An 11,442-nucleotide genomic window follows, 5' to 3' on the forward strand; every position below is an offset into this window, starting at 1 on the left:
AGAAAATGATGTTACTTGCTGAAAAATATATTGTTAAAGTGAGACCATGAAAGTAAGATAAGTTGTTGATGCTTATGCTTAGTGTGAATATGGTTGACAACAGTCATTTTCGTATTATATGATGCATGTGTAGTATTGCATTTCATGGCATGCTATGACATCGGTCATTTTCATTTTAAGTTGAACCTGAATATAACTCAACTTGAATATATCGTTGACTGGGTCATGGTGCCACTGAATCAAGATTTTCCCAGTGCAACCACATTTTCCTTTGTGGGAAGGCCTTGATTCGGTCCATTGACATGTCTCTGGTCGGTGCCTCCAACTAGGGAAGGTTATGGGCGTGCTTACCCTGGCCCGGTAAGCAGGCATAACCTTGTGTGCCCGTTGTTGAGATTTTGGTACCGGGTCCCCGAGTGGGATTGTTTTGGCCACGACGGTGGTCGGTGTGTCTTTGGTAGACACGAGGCCACCCAGGACTAGCCCGTTGGGGATTGGGTCGGAGTGGCCGAGAGAGTGTCATGGCAATGGAAGGGTTTTGTCGGAATGCCGTTGGTCCACCCGAATGGGAGTGCGAGGCCATGGGTTCTGTGGTGTGGGTACAGTGTGCTACCTCTGTAGAGTGTATAATCTATCGATAGCCGAGTCCACGGTCACGGAGAACTTGTAGTAGGTCCCACCATGAGTCAATGTTTAATAAACATGCACACTAAGTTATGATCATTGCACTGATGATGATGGCAGAAAGGCCATCGAGCTGTTCGAGACCCAATATGGGTCCTGGTGGTGATCGCCGAAAGGATCACGAGTTACTTTGGTTAAGACCACGATGGGGGTGTGGTGGTGATCGCCGAAAGGATCACGAGTTACTCTGGTTAAGACCACGATGGTGGTGTGGTGGTGATCGCCGTAAGGATCACAAGTTACTCTGCTTAAGACCACGATGGTGGTTTGTTTTGTGATCCAAGAACGATCACGGTTGGTAAGTTGGTCCCGAGGGATGTTTATCCCAAGAGCACGAGCAGAACATGTTGGAACATTATTGCATTATTAATTGGTTAAATATCATGATATTGTTTGTCATTATGATTATGCCTGTTGTGAGCTTGCAAGTACATTCAATGTACTGACCTGGCATGTCATGCCTGATTTCAGGAAAGTCGCGTTGGAAAGGAGCGCTGCTCGAGTCTAGATCGTGTCCACATTGGTGTCTGTGTGCTATGGAGTTACCGCTACAACGTTGTTCCGCTGTCGCATAGTTGATATGATCGAGGCCCCATTATGTTCACTAAATAATGTACATATTGTTCAGCCACACCGTGTGTGCTGGTCGGCCTCGACATCTGTTGTAATATAAACTCCGACCCACTAGCATCAATAAAGCGGTTGTTTTCTGTACCAATATGTTGTGTGTTGCCAGAACACATGGTCTCTGGGCTGGCAATGTAGGGTAAACCGGTCGCTCTGAGCCGGGGTGCCACACCTCCTTTGGTTTGTAGGAATTTTATAGGATAGGATTTGCAAAGGAAAAATTCCTTTGAAGCCCTTTGGTTTGTAGGAATGGATTCCTATTCCTATGTAGGATAGGAATCAATCCTTCACATTTTGGAGGGAAAAACATTGGCCTAGACTCAATGGAAAAAATCCTATCCTATGCACCAAATGGCATCTCTTTCTCTATAGGAATTGACATGCATGTCATCTCACCTCCTATGATTTTCCTATTCCTATAAAATTCCTATATGAAGCAAAGAAGGCCTAACCAGGCTTTAATTTGCTGGCAATGTTGGAGCTTCCGAAGAAATGAAGTTTGCAACCCTTTGACCATCGGATCATTTTGTGCAGTTTCACCAAAATCAAGATGAGCATCCCTGTGGCAAAGAATTTGAAGAAGCATGATTAGAATAAGATTACTGGGACTAGTTGATGAGACATAAAATCATCACAAATATAGTACATAGAAGCCAGTAGAGGTATGTGTGGGGCAAAGAAGTAGAGAAATATCCACATGGAGTGATGTGGGCAGCTGGAGCAGTGGTGCCAGCCGGCTGTAAAGGGACTTGTACCCGAGGGATGTTAGGACGTAGCTCAACCTAGAGGAGGGCGGCGGGAGGAGGCAACTGCCCACGTTGTGGCAGTGAGCAATGGACGAAGGCAACCTCACCGGCTTTGTGAGAGAGAACAGTGGGGACCCCTGATCGGGATGTGCCGACAGTGGGTTTTCGCCGTCAGCGACGCCGACCGCATCTACACTAAAAGCATCCACCCCTTCCCCCGACGGACATGGGGGTTGTTTGGTTTGTGACTTAACTTTTCCAAAGATTGCCACACCTAAGGTTAGGCAAGTTTGGCCAACTTAGGTGAGTGTTTGGTTCAAGCCACACCTTAGGCAAGCCACACTTGGACCCCACATGTCATACACGCAAAAAGTATGGCAAGATTCCCTTAGGCTTGCCAACTTGTGGCTCTCATTTTGATGAACTAACCTTAGTCAAGTTTGGCAAAAATGTGTGGCAAAGTCTGGCAATGCTAGTCCTAAAACCAAACAGCACCGTGATCCACTGCGATGTTAGAAATGTGGCCACAGTCGTTTTGTGCGAGAGAGTGTGAAGACTGAAGAGAGCAACCCCAGAAAGCAACCGTGTAGGCTCGTCCTGCCTACTAAAGGACATATATTCCAAACAATATGATAATATTTCTGACCAAGGTAGGGACGAGGAGTAAACGGAGGGAGCAGTAAAATTTTCTCCTCGTCCTGCGAGCCACCGCACGCGTGGGTGAGGGAGCGGGCGTAAATGCATACTAGTAAGCAAGCTTCAGCTCATCCTGCAAGCCATCGCGCCCGTGGGCGGGGGAGACGGCGTACTAAGGAAGCTTCTTCTTGTTCTGCGAGTTGACGGGACACATCAAAAGTACTCCAGTGTATAGTGCCTTGCCTCTAAGGTAGGCCCCACATGGTTTGCCTCTTTTTTAACATAACGCGTCAAGTCACAATTTGTTTGTTCACCTGTTGTAGACGATCCTCCATCAAGTGGACAACCAGTAAACGTGTCAAATTACCACGTGGGCTGCCTTTTCATACAGAAATGAGCTCCATCGTGTACCTGCATGGGTGCGGTTGGGAAAGAGACGGGAGTATGTGCACCATGCATGCACCTCTTCTCTTCGTGCACGTCCCCCACCTACGTGGGTGTGTGAGAGAGAGATACAAACCTAGACAGATGGCGTGTGTGTTCGTGAGTGTTTTTTGTTTGGGGGGGGGGTGATTTCATGAATGTATTTGTGGGAATATGTGTCGATGACATCTCAAACAAAATTTTGCATGCAATGTGTGTGAAATAGAGGCATATCCATATCATATAGAGAGGGCCAGAGGGGGCGATCCACGAGAAGAGAGGGAGGGGTCATAGATATCGATAGAGTCGAAGAGAGGATCAAGTGGGTGGGTGTGATATGGATGAAGAGAGCCATCGAAATTGTGTGTGTGCAAGTCAAATATATAGGGCGACTGACCTACCAGAACGTCAGAGGGCATAGGGAAAGTTTGTGTGTTGCAGGGAGACATGACTAGAGCGCTCGATGTATCGGTGTGTGGGGGAGGGGGAGGCAGAGGCCTAACTAGAGAGGTAGAAGGACTCGTATATGTGTTCAGAAGGAGAGACCCAGCTATGTGTTGAGGGAGATGGGTCGACATCCATACATAACTGAAGTACGGGAAATAGGTTGGGACAGAGAGAGAGAGAGAGAGAGAGGGAGGGAGGGGTAGAGTGCTGGATGGGTGGAGTTGCTTCTCGAAGATGGTGGGAGAGGCCTACTAGACAAACTGAGGGTAGAACTGCAATATTATCAATGAGAGTGGGGATGTTTTTCTGTGTATGCCTGTGCGTGATAGATCTGTCGGGCCGCATGCATGGATGATGAAGGGGAACCATGTGTTTGCTAAGCAAACCTAACTAGATCGGTAGATCAATTGTTGTTTGTTGGAGGAAGGGAGAGACATAACTAATGAGGTAGATCGATCAACGCGTGGGAAAAACGAGTTATAAGGACCTAGCTAGCTGTATGTATAGCAGGAGATCGGTCGGTGTACATCCATTTGTTAGAGGCAAATAAGGCCCAGCGAGACGGATAGACAGAGAGAATGGAGCTAGGAGGTGGTGCGAGAGGCCGAGCTACTAGGTAGATAGGGGGAGGAGTGTGCGGTTGTGAGATAGATGAAAAGAGGGGTGAGAGTTTACACGTGTGTGGGACCGTATGAGAGACACGAGGCATGAACACAGAAAGGAGGAGATGGAAGGTGTGTGTGTACATATGTTGTAGGCAGACGCTGGATAAGTTTATCAATCAGTGTGTGTCGGAAAGGAGTTGTGGAGACTGTGGGAGAACGACCTAAAGAAAAAAATGAATGTGTGCGATGGATAGAATGCTGAGGGAGGGGGAGGGCGAGGAGGGCGTGTCCATGCACGAGAGAAAGTTAGTGCTAGCTACAAAGGTTAGAGGATTGTGTGGGTGTAAGAGACTAACAAAGATCATAATTTGATATGAAAGTAGATTCATATATTTGAATAGGATATCATAGTGTTATAAACATATGCATGCATGAGTATAGTGGTGATACGCGTGATGTGGTTTTGCACATGTTATACCATAATGTGATAATGCATGGTGTTTGCAACTCATAGAAAAATGTCGAACAATCTAAACCATACTATATATCAAACAATCTCACATTTTATTTGAATTTGTGATAATGTGTGGCGTTTGCAGCTTACAACTAAATATCGAACAATCTAGACAATACTATATATCAAACAATCTCACATTTTATTTGAATTTGTGTTAATGTGTGGTGTTTGCAACTCACATCTAAATACTTGTAGGCGTAGGGGGCGGGGCACCATACATTATGTGATAAACACATTATACATATGAGACATGGTTTAGATTATGAAGATCTAGCTAGAGCTTGAAATGTACTATGATTTGAAATCAACATAAAGTGGATTCAAAAAATCTAGTACGAGTTCATATAGTACACATAGTTCATATCTAACTCGGGAGTGATCATGTGGTGTGCAGTGAAGATAATACACAAACGATGGTTTAACTTGACAATAATGATGATTGTAGATCTTATTAAAATAGAGAAACGAATTCAAATGGTTTGACTTCATAATAATCATTATTGTAGATCTTATTCAAATAGAGAAACGAATTCAAATTTAGTTCATATCGAAGTGGTAGTATATACATTTGGAATGCACTAAAACGTTCATTTGAGTAGAGGTTGCATGCATTATACACGTAGAGAAATATTTTAATTGAACATAACATGAATTCAAAGTTTTGAATGACATTTGTAGTGCGAATTGATTTGGTACAGTACACTGGACTAGACTCTCTTGTGTGCTGTGAATTGATTTCTTTTTGTTTTTTTGTCGATGGAAGTGCAAATTGATTTGGTACAGTACACATTGGGCTTGTGCGTAAATTTCAACCCGCGCCTTGTTACCCCGAAATATTTAAGATATATCATTGTCTCATTGTGCTCCGACAACTCCCTCCATCTCAACCCGCGCCTTGCTATTCCAAAATTACAACGTGCGTGAAAACTCCCACCTCCTGTGAAATCCCGACACGCGAAATGCCCGTGATACCCCTGAACCGAAAGAACTGCCTAGCTCAAATCGGTGGGGGTACTTTCGTAACTTACCCCACATTTCTGACAAGCGCATCCCTAAGCCATGGTTCCCCACTCCCATCCCATCAGCCCACCCATTCATACACCGAGGCCGCGAAAACCCATGAAGCCCCACACCCTCCTCCGTCCGCCACCCAGCCGGAGCCTCTTCTCGACGACGTCATCCACAGCAACACCTCGACGTCCCTCATCCATCGTACCGGATGAGGATCTGTCGTCGATCTCGTTGTCCCGCCGGTTCAGCCACCCCGTCCTCCACCTCCAAGGAACAGCCCCGACGTTCCCGTCATCTTTCGCGGCACCTCCATTCCCACACCACCGTCTTCACCTGCACAACCGGAAGAGCATAATCATCACCGTTTCCTTGGATGAAGCTGAGGCCTAATCGGCGTCACCAAAGGGGTTGTACACTAATCACTGCATTTTCTTCTTGATTCGATATCACGGTGCTGCCGGCGCTTGGTCCCGAACAGACAGGCGCGGCTCCATCCACGGCGGCATCACCGGCCACTTCCTCCACGACGGCGTCACCGGCCACTTCCTCCACGGCGTCTCTCCCTCGGCGGCGACGTCCATATCAGTAGGAGTTGCTACTACTTTAGCTCTTGCTCGCGCTGCTGCTCTTGCTCTCGGTACCCTTCTTGGTCTGCTCTTGCTATTGCTCTTGCTCTTGCTCGTGCCGCTGCTCTTGCTTGTGATGCTGCTCCGATTTAGCTACACTTCAGTTGACTGAATCGACTTTTGGGTCAATCGATTTTCAGGGGGTGGGGGGGGCTCGCTGGAGTTAAGGAAGAATCATTCGCATTGGGGAGGTACCCCACTATCTATCTTAGGGTTCAGGGTGGGGGCGGTGGTGGGGCGGTGGCATGGGGACCGCCGGAGAAGAAGATCGACACAGGGGGGCCTAGAGGGATGGCCGGGGCGATGGAGGACCGGTGGTGGGGAGTGGTTTCGGGGCAGGTGGGGCGGTGCACCGCCGGACGCGGGCAGCGGTTTGGTCGGTGGTGGCTGGCGGCTCAGGGGGTGGAGGTTGAAGTTGAACTGCAGTCCCTTGATTTCATATCCAACGAATGGAAAATCGACTAACCAGAGATGAAAAATTCAGTCGACCGGCTCTCACACGCGCTGCTGCCTGCTGCTACTGCTTTTCTGCTACTAGCTAGTGCATTCAGTTTCGATAGTAAAATTCAGTTTCAATTGCAAAATTCAGTTTTGACAGTTAACTTCAGTTTCGATAGTTAAATTTAGTTTCGACGGTTAAGTTAAGAGATGAGCGGCTGATGTATTTTACATCTAGCACTTTGTGGTTATGTATTTTACGTCATCTATTGGAGATGCTATTAGAATTCCACTAAGGCTAATGTTGTCTTTCCTGTCCTGCTTCAACCTCGGCGTCGTACAACTCACCAGAGCTGCTCCAACAACGAAACCCTCCATCACAGTGGAGCAGTACCACGGGCTCCATCTTAAGATGCCTAAGATCTTCTTCCCCTCCTCCAACAGCCAAGTCAGCTGGATCATCCTCACCGACCAACCCAATCATGTTGAGATCGACATGGCTTTTCCAAAGAGGTTGTACACTTGTTGCATCTCTTTTTTACTCTACATGTTATATATATTTTCCACCGAGCACACGCAGTAACATGAAATACGATTAGTTTCTCCTACTATATGAAAAGTGGTGAGGTACCAGGCAACTTAGCTATCTGTGCTGGACTCTCTTGAACGCCATCATTATTTATCTCTGCGTGTTTGAGCTGTGCATTTGTCGATGGGCCTGGGAGTTGAGCTAGTAGGGCAGTGGCCTGGGTCCAAAGTAGTAGAAGTAGGCAAGTAGCACAAAAACATTTTTTGAGTGTAGCTTTTCCTTGCTCAAGCCTGCCTACTAGAATCGCCAGTGCTTGAAAGGAAAAGTGATGGAAAACATAGTAATTGGAAAGTTTCCTATGGTACTACTATTCATGCATTTGGTTCAAAGGAATGGAGCAAAGGAAAACTGTAGGATTTGTTCCTTTAGTGTCTCCTTGAAAGAAAAACCGTATGGATTTTAATTTCCACTTGTCCTCCTTTTCACATTCCTATTCATGAAGCACAAGACTAAGAGATAGTAGCATAATAGCATTATAACCGTACATTTTCTTGTGGTTTGACTTAATCTCACCATGCTTCTTTGCATCCTGTGATCTTCCAATTCTTGTGAACCAAACACCCAGATTGGCAGAAATCCTGTGTTTTTAAATTCTCCATTTTGCACGTGCATTCCTATCCTATTACTGTGTCGTTCCTATCCATGCGTTGTTAGAATCCTCCAATTCAAATGAGCCCTTACAGAATTACTTCTCTTACAAATAGTTGTCAAAGAAAACCTTGTGTGGTTTTTCCCGCTCCTGCTACGCCATCGTCCACCCAAGCTCAGCTGCTCCAATGACAGAAGGGTCCAGCACAGCAGGGATCCGGCCTCCGGACTGTCTTTCGCCACCTCAGATCTTCTTCCCCGCCACCGGCAGCCATGACAACTACATTACCATCATCAACCGAGCAGATAACCTCGAGGACTACACGGGTCCGCAAGAGGAGGTCGCACTCTTTCATGTCTGCTTACGTTATGCATCGCTTAACATTACATGCTACTTTATCGTCCTGTTCACCGATTAGACTCTGAGTCATCTCCAAACTAATGGTCAAACTTGAGTTTTTAAATGGTTGTGGGGCACATATTGGGGCCGCAATCAATAATATCTATCTACTATTTGGTTAATCTCTGTGTCTACTATGAGTTTCATGTTGGGTGGGAAACAAACAGTAAAGAAGCCATTATTTATATTTTTAACTGAAACCATTATCTGCCTGCTATCATTGGTTTTGGGTCTATCCACAGGTTTCTACCATCACTCTGGATTTCTGCATGCACTCCTTACATAATCTCACTATGTTTTATGCCTATGCATGTCAGTTATTGTACACAATGGAACTGAACATGTAGAGCAAAAGAGACGAGCCTTGCGTGGCAATAAAATTTCATGTAGACGTCGCTCCATGGTAGGCGTAAAGGCAACCCCCCTCCACCCATTTCGGATTGTAATCGAGAGGAAGATATCTGTTCCGAGGGGGATTCAGAAGGAGAAGACCACTCCTATTTACCCCCTGAGGTCTTCGCTCTAACTTGGCCTGCTGATGTTGGTTATATCATGCATATGGTGCCTTGCATTGCTTACTTTATACATCAAATATGTCAACTGCTTAGTTTAGACATGCTTTATGTGAGGGCCATCTGTTTAGTTTATTCATCGTTTATGTGAATTATGCAACGCCATCTTGTTTAGCCAGGCATCATATATGTGAATTTTGCAATGCCATCCTGCTTAGCCAGTCATCTTATATGTGAATTATATCAGTCCATCCTTTTTTTCATTACGTATTACATTTGTCAACAATGTTAGTACATTCAACTACTCTTCGTGTGCATCAGCCATTTGACACGATGATGGAAAATTCTGGAGTGAAAACAAGGTCTTTAGAGCAGACTATGCTATCTGACGAAGCGCATATCTCGCTGGTTACGGATAGATCCTTAGAGTAGGATTCAGAGACAGATGACCAGTCCTATTTCCCCCGAGGTGTATGCTCTAACTTGGCAGGGTTATGTTGCTCATATCGTGCGTATGGTGTCTTGCATTGTATGTCATTTGATTAGTTTAGACATGCTTTGTGTGAATGCAACCTTTTTAGTGTCTAATTACCATATATGTGAATTATGCATTTCCATCTTGTTGCAAGACATTATATATGTGAATTATGCAATGCTATCTTGTTGCAAAGGCATTATATATGTGAATTATGCAATGCCATCCTGTTGAGCCAATCATCATGTATGTGAATTATATCATGTTATCATTTTTTTGTATTACATGTTCCATTTGTCGACAACGTTTGTATATTCAACTACTCTTCCTGCGTATCAGCCATTTGAAGCGGTGATGGAAGTATCTAGAGTGAAAACAAGGTATTCAGAGCAGACAATACTACCTGCTAAAGCAGACATCTTGCTGGATACAGAGAGCTCCTCAGAGGAGGATTCAGAGACTGATGACCAGTCCTATTTCCCCCCTGAGGTCTATGCTCAAACTTGGCAGGGTTATATTACCCACGTCATGCATGTTGCACTACTACAGAAAACCCTAGTAGTAGCGCTTGAAATATGCATAGCAATAGCGTTGGGTCCAGCGCTACTGCTAGCACGCTATAGCTAAGTTGTAGAAGTAGCACTGGTATAGGCAGCGCTACTACTAAGTATTGTTAGCAGTAGTATTTCCTGGACCAGTGCTACTGATAACTATCTGTAGCACTTTTTCATATGAAGCGTTGCTGCTAAGCTAGCGCTACTGCTAGGTGCTCTCCAGCGCTACTGCTAATGTTCCTGATTTCGCCAACCCTCACCCCCTACGTATTTGTGGTGTATTTATACAGGCTCTATACAATAGTTTTATCAAATCATACTAAACATACACTATTCTCATGATATCATAGACATACAGTAGTCTCATCATACCATCATCATCATCATCATTCAACACAAATAATATCAAATCTCGAAAATAGCGATACACAAGTGCGATCATGTCATGTCTCGAATAAGTGCAATTATGGTCATGGCACAGACAAGTTTCATCATCTCCATCTAAACCATGATGTAGAAGAGAAGAGCGATCAGCATGAGCAAGAGCGCGACTATGTAGTACCGGCGGTTCCGCCCCTACTCATGCTGGAGTGTCCACCTCAAGTAACTACTTTCCGCTTCGGCTCTGTTGTCGAACCCTCTGTGGCTAGCACCTGGGTACCTGTGCACCTGGGCCTGAGCGGCTGGCCAGTGGTCGTAGACTCCTGGAACCCTCCCAACGTACACGGCATATTAGCCCTTCGCCATCTCTGATCTATGTACCTGCATCGTGAGTTAATGAATTGAACGATAATATGCAACATAATGTCCTTAAGAAAACAAGGAGGCATAATTAGCAAAATACAAGCAACCAATAGTAAACATAAATGACGAAGTCCTCATACCCAAACTAATTAACTAGAGCAATCTACGCTAGTTCAGGACCATGGTTTAGTTACATCACATAGTTTCGCCATGCATAAATTCAAAGTTTTGCCATAGAAAGACATTAGTGACACATTTTCATCAACAATCAGTCCTCCATGTCGGCGGTCAATCTTCATAGTCAGGGAGGAAGCACCCGAGCTTCTTGAAAGGCTTCAGGTCCAGACGCTGAGCGAGTAGCAGTGCTCGGACATCTTCCCGCGTGATTGGCCCATGGTAGAACATCCCTGTTGGTTCGAGGACCTACTTCATGATCACTTGGGAAAGTTCACACTGTACGTGATAAAACTCAGCTCTGATTCTATGATCCGGTGTCCTTACTATGCTTGTGGCCCAGCTGACAATCTCAGCATCGTTGGCAGTAGGTGACATGCGAAGGCGTTGATTATCCCTTCTGTACTCGAGCAAGTGATGCATGAGGTAGAATCCATCAGCCATACGGGTGTGCGGTTACTGGATGCAGCAGAAGTCGGTCTTATGACCAAAAGCCAGCCTGCGATTCCTGTACTTTTTCACCTTCATATATCCACCAGACAGGTTGAAGGTTAATAGGACACTATCAAGAACACTCTTTATGTGCTTGTAATCCTTTTTCCTGAGGTTCTTCGACGAGTCCAAGTACATCGGATGGGAGTATTCC

The sequence above is a fragment of the Triticum dicoccoides genome, chromosome 4A (assembly GCF_002162155.2).
Source record: "Triticum dicoccoides isolate Atlit2015 ecotype Zavitan chromosome 4A, WEW_v2.0, whole genome shotgun sequence".
Lineage (NCBI taxonomy): Eukaryota > Viridiplantae > Streptophyta > Magnoliopsida > Poales > Poaceae > Triticum > Triticum dicoccoides.